Below are 15,733 nucleotides of genomic sequence, written 5' to 3' on the forward strand. Positions count from 1 at the left end.
GAAGTAAAGCTGAAGGAAAAGCTCATCTAACCCACTGGATCCTACAGGAATCTTGTAACTAAAAGAGGGATAGTAAAAACTTTAAATAAAAGCCTCTTATCTAAGGAGTGAAGGGATAAGCTATTCTGGTCTCTAAGTAAGAAACTGGTTTCAGCCCCAGCATATGAATTAATGCCACAGTCCCTTTGACTAGGTGGGTGGTTCCCAGTCAGTAAGTTGCGTTGTCATGGGGCATAGTGCTTGTTCTGCTTTTGCTTTTCTTTGTTAGACAATACTGAAGAGAGAATAGTATGGTCAGGCTGGCTTGGACTTCTCCTTGTAATAGTTGCTGACTTGATGCTGAGACCTTGTCTCCATGTAGCTCAACCAGGCCGTGTTCTGGCTGTCCAGATGAGGCAGATTTCTTTCTCCGTTGCTGGTGTCTCATCAGAGGGTTGTTGATTTGACATTTTGTCATGGAAGTCTTTGGCTTGTGACTTGGCATGTGGTTGTACCATCTGCCAGAACATCCCATGTAGTTCTATGAACTTGGAATTAAATATAAATGAAGAAAAAAAAAAAAAGCTTACTAATAGAAACAGCAAGCTTGTGTGACTTTATCAACCCAAGACTCGGCATAAACAACTATACTTGAGATCCAGAATTTGTGTACAGGAATCACACCAGTCATATTTCCAAGATAATATTTGAAAAAGTATTGTTTCAAAATAGTATATAAAAAAACCCCAACCCTCTGTACTACTTGGAACACGGGAGTCCTTTGCTGTCATTGCAGTGTCATAGCAAAATAATTCAGGCTGCCTGGAAACCAGCCGGGGTGAGCGTAGGCAAGTAATCAGAATATCTGGTAGGGAATTCTGTAGATTGTCTGTGGGTGCAGCTTGGAGAAGCAGAAGACAAAAAGCGAGTGTGTTTTGAGATAGGTGCAATTCTTAATGTCTGCATGTTTTCTAAGTGCATTAAGTTAGTTTTGTATAAACAGCTTTTCCTTTTGTATGCTTTGCAGTGCTTACAATGTTTCTGAAGACTTCGATTTGCCCATTATTAATAATTAATATGTTAATTATTATCTTAAGGTAAAGACCTTTTGAGATACAAAATATTCTTCCTAACTTTATTCCAGTTTAAGATAAGTTTGTGCAAAAGTGAATTACACTTCGAACAATTTGTATGTTTACAATTTTGTAATATTTAGAGGAGTGAAACCTGATTCAGGTAGATTTCATGCTACAGTTTAGCCGCTTCTGTGTCAGACTGCTGAATTTCAAAATTTAAGTGTCATAATGCATGTAATTTGATATCTAATCCTATGGCAAAATAATCAAATAGTCTGTAAATGGTTAAGATCACTGAAATTTGTCGTCTAATTATCTAGTATATCCTTTTCTGTATGTGAAATGCATCTCAAGTTGAGATGAGTAATCCCACTTGCTGCTGCTGCAGAGATGAGCTGGTGAATTATGAAGAGGCTGTTACATGGGCCACAGTGCAGAAATTCATTTGTTACTTTCAGATGAAAAATGATCAAAGGCTGGAGGTGAAGCTGCAACAAGGATTTGAAAGTGGTCATTTGAGCTTCGCATCTGTTGCTAAGGTCCAGCTTGCTGAGATTAGTAGGGCAGGTCAAGTAAAACATGTCCTCTTATGCTCAGCAGGGCTGGTGGGAAGTCCTTGGTAGTATCTTCTTTCAGCATACTTTTTTTAAACTTGCCTGAATTATGCAGTCATATGTCTGGGATATCCTATAAATCAGATCTGCAGGCTCTCATAGCGAATAAAAGTGTATGCTATTTTGATGACAAGTTTAAAAGAGCATTGATATTCTAGTATAAGCAGATGAACTAAAATAGTAGGAAAACGTCTAAAAATGGATTGTAATGCTCTCTTGCAGCTACCATGCTCTGTGCTTTGCTAAGAAAATATAGTTTGAGATTAAGTTACATAAACTTGTCTGAGCAGTAAAGTTTCGCTCTTGTTCTGCAAAACTTTTCTATGTGTCTAACCATGATGGTTTTGCAAGGGATAAGGAGAGGGGAAATAAACTGAAAAAAAGGGAATTGCCTTTGATTTCTAAATTTCAAGTGAAATTGTGTGCTAATTAAAGGAAAACTATATACTGCAGGTCTGATCATGAGAATGTAAGAGCTGTTATACCTTCTCCAGAAGTGACCAAGAGAGGACATATAGAGAAAAGAGTCACAAATAGCTGTAAAGCAACCCTTGTTTTGGTGTAGCGGTCTAGCTGTTGACAAAGTTTTGTCTCTGACAGGCTGTGTCTGGACCATTTGTTTGATAGCAGCCAAAGAACCTGTTCTCAAAATGTGTTTGAAGTACGTATTTGAATAATTGAGTCTTGGCTATTACAACTTAACCACGTATTGTATAGCAAAAAAAATTTCCTATAGTTTGCTCTTTCAAACTCTAAAGCTTAATCTAATGGAACGTTCTTTCTGCAGACTGATTGTGTCTTACCAATTGTCTTAGACCGTCGTAGTTTCTGCAGTTTTCCTGGTTAACGATATGTGGGCAAAAGTGACAATTTGAACCTTTCAGTAGCAAAGCAGTTGACAGCCAGTTTTGAATCATCCTGCCTGAGCTGAATCTAGTAATGATGGTAGCAAATAAAGAGCCCATTGAGCGTGTTAGATGCGATATTGTCGGGTAAGATGACCTGCTGCCTGCCGGCAAAACGCTGGGGTGCGGGTGATGGGGCTGCCTCGTTGCATGGAGACCAAGTGGGCTCAGCTCTGCCAGGCTCAGCTCTGCCAGACCAGGGGGCGAGCACTGATGAGGTGAGCTTGCTGCAGCTCTGGGTTGTAGAGGCAGCATGTTTTTAGCATGAGGTTATGGGGCTAAGGTGTTTCATAAAAAGATACTCTGTGAAGTTTATTCTTGGCAAAGTTTGTTGTGCCACGATATTAATAACTGGTTTTGCTTTCTGTGGTATAATTATTCTTGGGTATTGCCTGGCAGACAGTTGTATCTTAGAATTGTATCAGAATGATGTTATTTGCTTGACAGTTATTGTTCTCTTAGGAATGTGGGACAGGAAAGGACCTCCCTATTAATTAGAGTTTATTTTCATGCTCTTGTAGGCTTTGTCATACAGTTATAGACATATGGAACGCTGCCTTAAAAGCAGCTGGGCCTTTTCCTCTCACTACTTTGATTAGAAGCCTGTTCCAATGCAAAATTGCCTTAAACGTGAGGAAGCTGCTTGTAATGTTCAACCTAATTTTATTCATCATTAGTTGGTAATAATCAGCTCTTGTGCCAAGATTGTCCTTTTTTTTTAAATAGTTTTTTCTTATTGTACACAGCCCTTGCTTTTCTGCTCAGCTTTACTTCTGCTAGACTAAGGCCAAGCCCTTGCAGTCTCCTTTCAGTGCTGCTGTTGAAATGAGGAGAAAAATGAAGGTATGGGTACTCAGACTTTTCAGCTTTCACACAGCAGGTTTTTCCAGTTCCCTGAGAAGGGTGTGTCATATTCTTTGTACTATTGCTGATAAAATAAGTGAATAGTAGCTTCCTTGTTGTTGCAGTGTACCAACAGAAACACAAAGATAAAAAAAATTTGTATTTTAAACACTCTGAACATTATCTTAGAGTGGCAAGGTTGTTCAAACAGTAGGGACTTGTGGTATATCTTCTAATTTGGCAATGCAGACAATCATATGAAAGTGGTGTTGAAAGGCAGGCAGATGTTTGATTGCTTCAAGTGCGTGGATTCCACTTTGAGTTTGTGGGTTTTTTTTTTCCTCAGGCTGTTAAATGTTCAGATCAGTATTCTGTGGCTGATCTGTGCAGAGACAAATTCTTCGTGCATTTTTAATGAGTAACTGCAAAAATTTGTGATCAAAGATAAGTCAGACATATTACATTGGAATAAAAAACTGGAATTATGTTTAAATATTTTTCTGACTAATATTTATAGATACTTGTGACTTCTAGGGCTCTTGATAAATCAAAGTACTCTTCAAAGATTTATATTCTTAAGATATTAACGAGATGTAAAAGGTGGATACATTTTTTCAGAGTTTAACTACAAAACTTAAAAAAAAAAGTTTGAAAAAGCTTCAGTAGCAAAACCTGACCTACTTTCTTCCCGTTTAAAATCCTAAATGCTGGTGTGTTGGAAAAAATAAAATAAACACTTAACACTGTTTAAAAAGCAGTGGAAGGTTTTATATCCCAGGTTTAAAACAGAACTTAAGCCTTCTAATGTTCAGCACTGCAGCTCATAAAGCTCAGGCTCCTGGCTAAGCAAGTCAGGAGGAGGGCACCTGGGGGCCATGTGCTGGTGAGATTCTGATCTCCTGGCTAGAATTTGAAATCCATGATACAGAGCACTGGTGCAGTGAAGCTGGTTGGTAGGAGACATTTATATAACCCTTGTATTAATCAGAAAATTCCATACCACTTTCTGCAGTTTTCTCTTAGGAAGATGCCTTTGATACCTATCTTTATGTAGTAGACTAGCAGTTAATTAGCTTCTTGGTCCAAGAAGTAGGAGGCCTCGATTCTAGGTCCTTCTCAACCTGAGAGCGCTCAAACTCACATTTTTCCCTTCTTACAAGAGTGACATAACCCAGTTTTCTGTGCTTAGGTAAGTGACTTAAGCACCAGGCTGCAGATTCAGACTTCTTGCCTACAGTTTCACATCCATCAACTTGCATTTCTGGCTGCATGATGGTCAACTTCATCAGGAAGGATGGGGAACTCCTCTGCAAAGTACCTGCAGGCTGGTGAGTTAGGAATTCTCTTGGAACATGGATTCAATTCTTCACTTTTCTTTCTAGGAAAGGAAATGGTACTACTTGTATGTATTTTTTTTTTCCTAAGACAGACATGGTGATTTTGAATCCTGATACAGGAAAACAAAAGGGAATTTATAGCTGTTTTGTTTAAAATAAATAAACAATGTTTTCTTTTTGTGCAGGCTATACTGGGTGATCCAATTATGAATCTACTTAATAAGTTGAAGAACTTTTCATTTTTGTTCCTAAGTGGTGGCATAACACTTGTGCAAAAATTCCTTTACTCTTCTGATAAAGAAGGCAAGATTACAGAAAATAGGAGATCTTAGAAGGGGATAACCTATTAATAGTTAGGAAACTTACTGGCTGTTAAACTTCCAAAGCATTAAAAAATGAACTTGCTGTGTTTGTTTCCATGTTGCTTGCTCCCTGTGTGATAACCATCAAAAGTTTTGCTTCCAACTGTGCGAAGTTGTAAAAGAGTGAAATTTAGCCAACTTTGGCTCCTAGTCAGTGAGTTACCTTGAAAGTGAGGAGAAAAAAAAAAAGGTGAAAAATTTTACTGGATGAACTGGCAATGGTTGCCTTCATGTGCGAACGACTTCTTTAGATATACAATTCTGGGGTGCTATGAAGTATCAGTAATTAAAAATATGGTTAACACTGGTATGATTGCAACCTTTTGGGGCTGGCTGGAAAGCAGATGGAAAATATGTGTGCAGGGAGGGCCACTGTGGGGTTGGGTTTTCTGCACTGTATTGTCTGGAATATGAAATGAGCGCAGACCACACATCTGACCTGCAAGACATCTTACCTTAAAGTGGTTTCATTTTCACAGTTGGCACTGTTCACTGTAAGGAGCACATGTGCAGTGTCTTAGATACTTCAACACATTTAGCTTCTGCCAAATTTCACTCATGTTTCCAAATGTAATATTATGCTTATGTCCTATCCTCTCTTTGGCACTGAATTCAAACAGCACCTGTTAATGTTAAGAATAAATGAGGTTACTGTAATGTTGAGGATAAAGAGGTTTTGGTGAAAGAAAATTGGAAGTGAGATTTAGATTTCCTGCCTAATTAAATATTTCAAGTGGAGGTGTTCTACTTCAGTTTCATTTAGAAGTCAGAAAGCAACATTATGTTAGCACATGCCTTTTAAATAAAATCTTCTTTCATGAGCTGGTATTTACTGATATTCAGTTCCAATGTTTTTAAGTAATAACCTGAAACACACTGGAACATCACTTTTTTTGCTGGGAGACAAGTGTTTTCTACGGAAGCTTGCAATTCCCCTGCATGTGGTGATTCTCATTTGCATTTAAATCAGCCCTGACAGAGTTGTGTAGCTTATTGGTATTCCTCTTCAGTTTTGACAGCTGAAGAACAGCAGCCGTATGAACATTAGGCTGAGGCTCACATTAGGTAACCAACAATCATTTGTTCAGGTACTCTGCAGTAGAGAGGTAAACCGAAGATTTCTTGCTGCTTCAACCCGTGGACATTCCTGAGGTTACTGAGTTCAGTTCTGCCTTTGGGCAGCATTGAAACTACTAAAAGCAGTGAAATCTGTTCTGTGAATGATACTGCTGGGAGCAATGGAGGGTAATCTAACACCGTAGCTGTCTTTTCAAAATATTGTTTCAAAATAATGTGTTTTCTTTAAGATTGAAGAATATCTGGGGGAAAAAATAAAACATCTGTTAAGGACTCTATAGCTGAGTTTCTCTGAAGAGTGGTAGATAAAGGGCCATGATGATCTAAGCACTGTTCTGTCCGTAATGGGAAGAAAGAAGTGTGGGGTGAAGGAGATGACAGTACCCTTATTTAGGTTGTAGGCAAGGAGATGACTGGGGAAAGGAATCCCCTGCTGCTGCCTAGAATGTAGGGTGTGCAGCTCCTTGGATGGGAAGGGGGGAGCAGCTGGTTGACAAGGACCAAGGCATCCAAAGGCATCGTAAAGACGTTGGGTGGTGTCTGCCTTGCACTGAGAGATGCGATGAACACAACGGGTTCTCCAATAGATTAATTGTGGAGGAAGTTGTCTGGGAAGAACTGAGATAATGGGGAGAGCCAGTTGTGTTTCTTAATATTGAAGTTCAGTAACTTCATCTCTTAATACACATAAAGAAAATGACTTGAAACTATCAGAAAAGGAATAGCAGAACTAGTGATTAGAGTTAAAGAACATTGTTTTGGAAGTTCTTGTGAATGTTCATTGCTTTCATTGGAATCAATGGAGCAGAAGAAACCTGTCTCTCCCAAATGTTTTGTGATGATAGAAGTACCCTTCTTGTCTTCATTGAAAACTGGGCTTACTTCACTTTGATTTATTTGTGCCTGGTTGTGACTTGTTCAAATGTCAGTCCTAACTTAGAAGCTACAGAGACATCCTCCCGAATAAATCATTTCTTGAAAGTAACACAGCACTAGGATTTAAAAAAAAAAAAAAAAAATCATTCTAGACAGATACTTTTTTTTAAAGATAATTTTAATGGAAGGGCTTCCTCTTATTTTTTTCAGTTGCTCACTTGCTAGAGACAATAGCAGATAAGTATTGTGTTAGCTGATCTGTTGGAGCATGGAGGAAAAAAAAAGGTAATGAATTCCTGTTCTGAGGAAAGCAAAAAACCTTGGTTTTTATTAGCCATGTTGTTAAGTTAAATGAAAAGCTTGTAAAGAGTATTAATAACTACTATAATTATTAATTATAATTATAATTTTGTGCACAAAAATAAGTTTCATTTTGAACAGCTGAATTATTGTGCCTTGTTTTCAGGGATTAACACTGGCACTTTCACCTTTTTGTATGTGTTTTGGATACAGATTGTGAAATAATTTGTTCAAGACTGGCTTTTCCACATTGCCCTCTTGCTTAATATTAATTCTTTTGACATACAGTCACTGCTAGCTAAAGCTGTGATTATATCAATTACAAAAACATAGAGTAAATTTTTCATTGGTTGCAGTGTCTGGATCTGTATCTTCAACTTTTAAAAAAAATTGTGTTATTGTTAAATTGCGCTGCAAAGTCTTGTATTAGTATTATTACTTTATTACTATTAGTTTTCAAGTAAATTATTGGAAACTTGTAATTTTAAAAAGCACATTGCTTTCTTTCTTGAGTAATACAATTCATTCCATAATTCCGTCACCACTTCTAAAATTCCTCTTATGTTCTATCTTGATTTTCTGTGAATGATGCTATTATTCTGTCTCTCACTTGAGCTCAAAAACAGGGAAATATTTTCCAAATTCAGCATCATGTTAAGGCTATGTTTAAGTCTTAGTCATTTCAAATCCTCTGATAATAGCTGTAAGATATTCCGTCTTACAGATTTAAACACTGAAAATATTTTGGATCGCATGATCTCTTTTGTTGATTACTGTAGCTTTTGTCTCTCTTGTAGTATAATACACAACAACTAGTCATGCTTCTCTCTGCAGCACAGTTCTGCCACAAAGATTTTCCAAGGCTGTTGCTTGTACCACATCATTCTTCTTTTTGTTTTCTTCTACAGGATTTGTCTTTGTTATTGAGTTATATACTGTGTACCCGACCTCCCTTTAATTCCCTTCATTGTCTACTGCTGTCCTGACTGTCATTAGCTCACCTGCAATATGTTGATATGTAGGGTCTACCTCCAGTTGGCCCTTAATGGCAGCCTTTACATCTTCATGTGAATGTCTGGAAGCTTTCTCTTGTGCTGCCCTGAGGGGTATGTTCCTGAGATATGAGTAAAATTAACACATTTCTTCTGATAATCCTTCCTAATTTTTTTCCCCCCTTTCTACATGTAAAAAGACCTTGATGTGAGCAAGGCAGCTGCTGTTGTTAAACCAGAAGGCAAGCCTGACTCCGACTTCACGTTAGCGTTGTGTTCTGCAGCGGAGTGCTGCAGGAAGATCTCTGCATCTTTCCAAAGCATCTGTTTTGTATGGCAGTCCCAAAATCGGGTCACGTAGCTGGATGGTTGCTCTCTAAGCACTCAGAGCACACAGGTGTTTTGGATTGCAGGTAACATTGCACTCTTAATTTTTAGAGTAGGTACCTTAATTTCATGGTTCCAGTTAAAACTTCTCTAGCTTTTCTAAGGTGGGCAACATGTAAATTGTTAACCTGGAATTAGATCTTAGTCACAAGTCATATTCTGAAGGAGCTGTCTCAAAACTGTTGACCCAATGCACAATGCTTTTAGAACGTGTCCAACCCAAATCTTTCGTAGTCAAGAGATATGAAGTCATAGGCTGTGGTGTTAGTTATGGATGTGAAGGGATTAAGAATTTGAATGTTTTCTTACATAGAATGTAATTACTTTAACAATACAGCTCCTGAATCTAAATTAAATTGCACTTTTCAAGCAGTCAAGTTGATCAGGTACAGAGAAAATATGTGAAGGTATGATCGTACTAGAAATTATGATTAGATAAGGTCCAAGAAACAAAACAAGAACCAAAACCAGGAATCTTCTAGCTTGTTTTCTAACAGTTACATAAACAATTAGCTGGTTCTTAATTCTTTTTAGTGTGCATAAACTTCTACCCATTTATATAGGAATTGGTTACAAATTTAGCACAGATAAGCGTGTGGGACAGATGGACGAAGACGCGTCTAGAGAAAGGCAGAAGAGGTCATGTTTCTGTGCCTCTGTAAATATACTTGCAAAGACGAGACATTCCAGTTTAAAATGAAATAAAAATGGATACAAGTGCATGTGCAGACTTTTGCGTCATGATGTCTGTGTATTAATAGAATTTGGAGAGAAAAGGCAAACTTAATTTGCTAATTCGAGTGAATAGTTGTATTCAGCTTCCTATTGAGTAATCGCGAAAGGCATTTTTCTTTTTAATGAGCATTGTGAATCCTTTCTCTCGTTTTTTGTTTTCCATTAGATATTTGCTGTCTTAAATGTGTTTCTTAGCACTTTCATCAATATTGTGTTTATTTCTAGACCAATTAGGAAGTGCTTGTAGTGCATAACTTGTAATGACTAGCTCAAGGAGGTGTTGAATTTGGACTTCATTATGTGATGATGAGTTATGGTTTAATGTGTGAACTTATTAACATCTTCTTTCCTAAAAGGCAAAAATCTTCTCTGGCAGAAATAGAAAGTATCAAATGGTAGCTCTAGGGTTTTAAGTTAGCTAGATATTATGTATTGCAAACTTAATTTGTTTCCAAATAACAATTTCCTTGTTATGCCATGAATAAAAAGTCCTTTGGAAAGATAGCTTTTTGTAATAAATGATCTTGGTTGTTGCATTTTTAGAGTGCTCACAAGCTGCAGGTGGGGGATCTCACATTTTCTTTGCCATATTCAACAGACGTGCCAGGGAAAACAGGCTTACACAGCTATGCTTAAACATAATATCAAAATATTATTGTATGTTTATTTCATAGCTGATGACTGATTGTGACAACCCGTATGATGTTATTCACATTATAGTTTTTCTGATTGTCATTACTTTCATATGCAGTTTGGAGTTACTGCTGCTCTTGGCACTGTTACAACATCTCTCATCTTGCTGTAAATGGTTTTGTTTCACTTTTATATGGGATAAGCACAGAAGAATGTTGTGTACGTGCATATGTATTAGGCTTTATAAACACTTAACATATTACTATGAAAGCTTATTTTTGAATTGCACTATGAAGAAAAGGCCTGCTTTTGCTGTTTGGGTGACAAAAAATACCTTGACTTAAAAAAATTACAGACCAGGAGGAAAACTGTGCAGTAGGGTGGTGAGGCCGTGGGTTCTTTCTTTTTCCCTAATCAAGAAAGACAAAAGAGATACAGGATCTTGTAATCAGAAGTAGAGCATGTGTCCCTGTTCCATCACATAGTGCAAGTCTCATGACATGACGAGTGTTGAATTTTGTGACCCAGTTATTGTGTATGGGCCGCGATTGGGCCCCAACTCCTACATACTTGCTGAAATGCTGGGAAGATCCTGAGCTTCTTTACAGACAGAAAATAAATGGAAAAATCCTGGGCAAAATTATTTCCCTCCCAAATTTTGTGAATGCTTGAACATTTACTTTTTTTCTGGGACTGATGTAATTTCAAATCTACTGGGATATTTAGCCAGTGTAATGAAAAGAGAGGGAACATGAGCAATGTGAAATGGCTTCTCCATTAAAAAAAAAGTAAATAAACCAATTTTTGTTTTGAAAAGAGGTGCTTGAAAGGAGACATGAAAGGTAATGATAAATAATGGGAAGAAGTTAATAGAAAATTATTCACTGTTTCTGAGAATTTGAGTACCAAACACAGTGAAAAATAGTGCTTTACACCTGGCATAAGTTGTAGAACTTATTTTCACAAGATATTGTAAAGAGTCAAAACAAAAAAAATGGGCTCAACAAGGAACTTTGCAAATCTGTCAGTACTACTGGTGGGAGCACAGAGTCAGCCTGACTCAAACAGATGCTGTGCTGCTGTTCGCTGGGGGAGGAAATAATTTATATTAATACTTGCGCTGTCCTCAATGTGTATTAGATGTTCTGTCCTGGCTCTCCTGAAGATAGGATTCTGTACTACATGGACCTTTACTCTGGCTAAGTATTGAAGGGTTTTGAGGTTTTCTTAATTATTGTTTTTATCTCCTCCTGCGAAGTTGACTGAAGAGCAGGAGGGTGGTGTCAGGCCTTTGCTAGCAGGGGAAGAATGTGGGTGAGTGGGCTTGGGTCACAAACAGTTTTGGGTTACCAGTGGCTTGCTTTCATGTTGAGGCATAACGCTGACTTTCAGGCTGTGTGTGTTGGTCCCAGGTGGATCAGAAGCAGCAGAACGGAGACAGTAGTGGTGACATTGCAAATACATTCTGGATTGGTAGAAGTCTAAAATGAGTGACTGAAAATAAGTTTAAATATCTGTAGTTTTACACTAAACTAGAAGTCAAATACTTTCCCAGGTGTTTTTCTTCTCTTAACCTCCTTTTCCATAAAGTATCACATCAAAGTATTATAAGAATGATCGAGTTCAAGCATTTCCGCAGTTGACATGGAATGGAGGAGTCTGTTATGCACAGGTTGCAGCTTGTCCTGGTGGGACCAAAAAGGTGGCTGTAAGGCGTGTGAGCTGGTGACAAGATTTTAATTGTCCTTCCTGCCACATACCCCCTGTGCTGGGAATTGGGACAGTTGAGTTCTCAGCAAAAACTAGTAATCATTGGTTCGTTAGTTACGGTTCAGACTTGATGCTGGCTAATGAGTGCTGCCTAAACAGACCGTGTGGGTGTTTTACACTCACTGAAATAACATTTTAAGTATTATTATAAGAAATTTTCATTTCTGCAGGCCAATTATGCCACCACTGATTTGTGACAGCTGAACCTGTCCTGAATGACAGCTGTCTCTCTACATAACCAAATACAACTATGTAGATGAAAACATTTAGAAAGCATGGAGAAGTCTGGTGGGGTCATTGGGTGAGGTGTACCTTTTTCAGATCTCAGCAGAATGTTTTGTGATGCTTCTATCAACTCTTAAAGTAAAGCCTGTTATATCATTAGTTAAATTACATGCAATACGGAAGATTGAGAAAGCTGCTTCTAGGGTACTAAGCAAAACTATAGCCTGTAAAATACTGGAATATGCCTATGTGTTAAAGATAAACTGAGCCGAGGAGTATTTTAACGCTTGGCATAGCAGCAAGAACAAAGAAGGGAGAGAAGAGACTCCTTTTAAATAATTAATACTTGGATCTATTTTATAAGGGTGATTGTTCAGTGTGTAAAGTGTATATTTGTTTTTGAGGATACTTGAGTTTGTCCTACAATAAAAACATGGCGTTGATAGAAAATCCAGTTTTTGAGTAGCTTGTCCACAATGCAATGTAGAAATCTTTTTTTGCATCTGGATTCTGAACTTCCTGACCCTGTAGAAAGGTTGCAGTGGGGAGACACTTAACTCATAATCAACTGTCAGTACTGGATTCAGTTCTGCTTCTGTTCTACTGTATCTTCAAAATGAAATAAAAATGCAGTGGAACATGAATGTGGTTGAAGGTAGCAGCAAAAAGGCATTACAGTGATTCTGGTCATGTCAGATACTTTCCGATAACTGGAAAATATATTTTTCTTCTGGGACAAAGCGGCAAGGTATTTGCCCTTTTTTACCATGGTTTTAGAGCATTATTTTAAACAGAGCGCTTAGGAAAAATGCAATACACGATGCAATTGTTTTAGGAATTGTTTGTCAGTGGGTTTGTACACTGCTCTGTCCCATGTTTATGTAAGTAGTCTAATCCCATCTTTAGGTTGTAAACTGATCCCTCTAATAATGAAATGGGAAGTAATGCCTTTTTTGTTTCCTCCCCACTATTTAGTTGGAAAACATTTTCAGAAAGTGGATAATTTCACTATTCTCAGAGAGGCAGACAATTTTTTTAACTTAACATCAGCAATTGAACCAAAATGTTTTCATGTGTATCTTTAAAGCCAGGAGTGAACTAGAATCTTTTCCTTCCTTTTTAGAGAATGAAGGTACGTGTTGTCTGGTAGTTAAATATGGAAATTCTAGGTTGAGCAGAAACTCGGGTAATAATTTTGTTTCTCCATGACACTCTGATAATTTAAAAAAATAAAAATAAAGTATTTCTTGTTGAGATCATCTGAACTTGCTGAACACAATAGCCATGTGGGTCCTGAAAAGGTGCGTGGTAGGATATTCCAAAAGCACTTATAACCAGGGTACTTCTCAGTTCTTCTTTGAAGTTTCTGTTGTGAATGCCCACCCTGTGATGGAAACAGGGACCACAGTCAAGTTCCTCGGGGAGGCTCCAGTTCTCTGTGTTCATTACACAGTTCCAGGTGGTGAATTAAAGAGGTTTTGAAATAATAGCATAGAGCTCTGAAATATACACAGTTTCTTAATGTTTTCCTACATGGTGTTTCCTTCAATGTGTAAATCCAGTGTCGCTCCCTCAGGTCATCATTAACTTGTTTGTGTATTTGGATTAACTAATTTGGCAGCCTCCCAGTACCTCACTGCAAATTAATAAGACAGCAAGTTTCAACATGTCTTTTTTTTTATGTCCTTTCATGTGACTTTCTTTTTGCTGATCATTCATGACTTGTTTTTTTCTGATCTGCTCTTTTAAAGAAGACATGCAGTTTCTTGAAAGTGGGGAGGACATTGTGTGTGACAAATAAGACAGCACACTTATGGCATAGAAACAAACATGGATATGGGTCTTCTCCCTCTGGTGTTAGGCTGATTGTGTATCCTCTCCTGGAAATACAGGAAAAATTTGGATTTTTTCCTTCCATTTGGAAATATTCTCCTTTCTAGTGCAAGGAGAGCTGTGGAAACAGAGGGGTTTACACTAAACAAGTTTTGGAATATCTGTGTATTATTAGCAGGCCAGGGAAATTTTTTTGTTTCAGATTAGTGTATTTCACTCCTGCTAAGCTAGTTTGGTGTCCGTGGCCTGCCAGATATCAATGGGCTTAGAAGGTCTTTAAGGCTGCACAGCAGAGCCGGTAACACCGGTTTTCCTGCATGGTGCCCTCCTGCTGCTGGTGGCTGCAGCTGGTGGCCAACGGTGGCTGCTGGGTACTGTAAACTCCAGGGGCAAAGGGTTGTGCAATATTTCAGAAAGTTACGGTTCATTGAGCTAGCGAACCGTGTAGGTGTTGATGATTTGTCATAATGTATGTAGTTTCTGTATGAAGGCTGCAGGAAACTGTGTTTCTTCACAACTGAATTTGAAAGAACATCACTGAAATGGTGGCCGGTTGCGCTAAAATTGGGCAGTTCTAAGATATACACTTATAGCTTAATTTAGTTCTTCTTATATAAATGTTTTGATGGTACTACATGACACAATATGCCTTTCGAACGTACGCATCCATCTCAGTTACTGTTGAAATTGTAAGGCTTATAGCTATTGCAACCAGTTGTGAGAAAGGGAAGGTGGGTGTTGTTAAGACAGTGGATAACCGCAACAGGGAATTGCATCATGTTCCTGCCTCTGCAACTGTGAGTTGCTCTAGTGAGTTTAATCACACTTTAGTTAGTGTTTCAATAAACTAATTATATAATGTTTCAATATCTTGTGGTATATTGAGCAAGTGTGGAAATGCAGAAGGAAAAGGTCATCCTGTCTTCAGAGCAGTATTTGGAGAGTTTGCAGCAAATAAGACAAATACATCAGACAGTAATGACAAAGCAAATACTCTGTGACTGTGATTTGTCCTGTACAGTGAGTGAGATGGGGTGTATTTGGGGAGTGATTACTTATGATTGTAAAATATGGACTTAGATATGGGGTAACTCCAATGTTAACAGAGAACATGGTTTGGTTTTTTTCATAGGAGGAGCAACCCTCTACTTCCAAGCTGGGTTTTATGGTGAGACTACTGGATATTGCAGGTGTCTTTAGCAAAGTTTGGAAGTGAACTTGATAGCAAATTCCCTGGTCATACTTTTTTGCACTGTGCTTTTCAGGGCTTCCTTTAGCTCTCAGTGAGGGCCAGGGCAATTTTTTTCCTCTTTAGCTTCATACACTTCCCCCCTTGCACACATAAAGACCTTGCTTGGCAGCTTGCCTTAAACCCCGCAGGCAAGGGTGGGTTTATTTGGGGTTGAAAGATAAGACAAAAACTATTCAACATGCATAGCTGCTTATCACAGCCAGATCTTGCTTATGTTAATTCAGTGAAGAGGCTGAAGAACTGCTAAGCAGCTGGTTCCATGAAGCAGGGTGGCTGGTCTAGCAGAGTGGTTGGTACAGCAGGGTGGCTGCTTTCTGGTGGTGACAGGTCCAGGAGACGGTGGTTGGGCTGGTTGCTACTGGCATTTGGTGTCAGGAATCAAGCTGACCAGCTGATGCTGGCAGGTCGTCAAACTCCTTAGGTCTCAAAAAGCAAAGGGAGGAGACTGGAACTGGCTCAAACTCAACCCATCTCCTTCTCCAGCCAGTGTTGAACAGCATGTTTTGATGCTTATAATGGTGTTAAAGAACTTACGGA

The 15,733-nt window shown here is 38.3% G+C and overlaps 1 protein-coding gene across 6 annotated transcripts in view; it reads left to right on the plus strand.

Moving 5' to 3' along the window:
• The window catches only part of MPP7 (MAGUK p55 scaffold protein 7), a 152,922-nt gene that overhangs the window by 10,243 nt on the left and 126,946 nt on the right, over positions 1-15,733 (plus strand). The window lies entirely within an intron of this gene.

Source organism: Caloenas nicobarica, chromosome 2 (assembly GCF_036013445.1).
Source record: "Caloenas nicobarica isolate bCalNic1 chromosome 2, bCalNic1.hap1, whole genome shotgun sequence".
Taxonomy (NCBI): domain Eukaryota; kingdom Metazoa; phylum Chordata; class Aves; order Columbiformes; family Columbidae; genus Caloenas; species Caloenas nicobarica.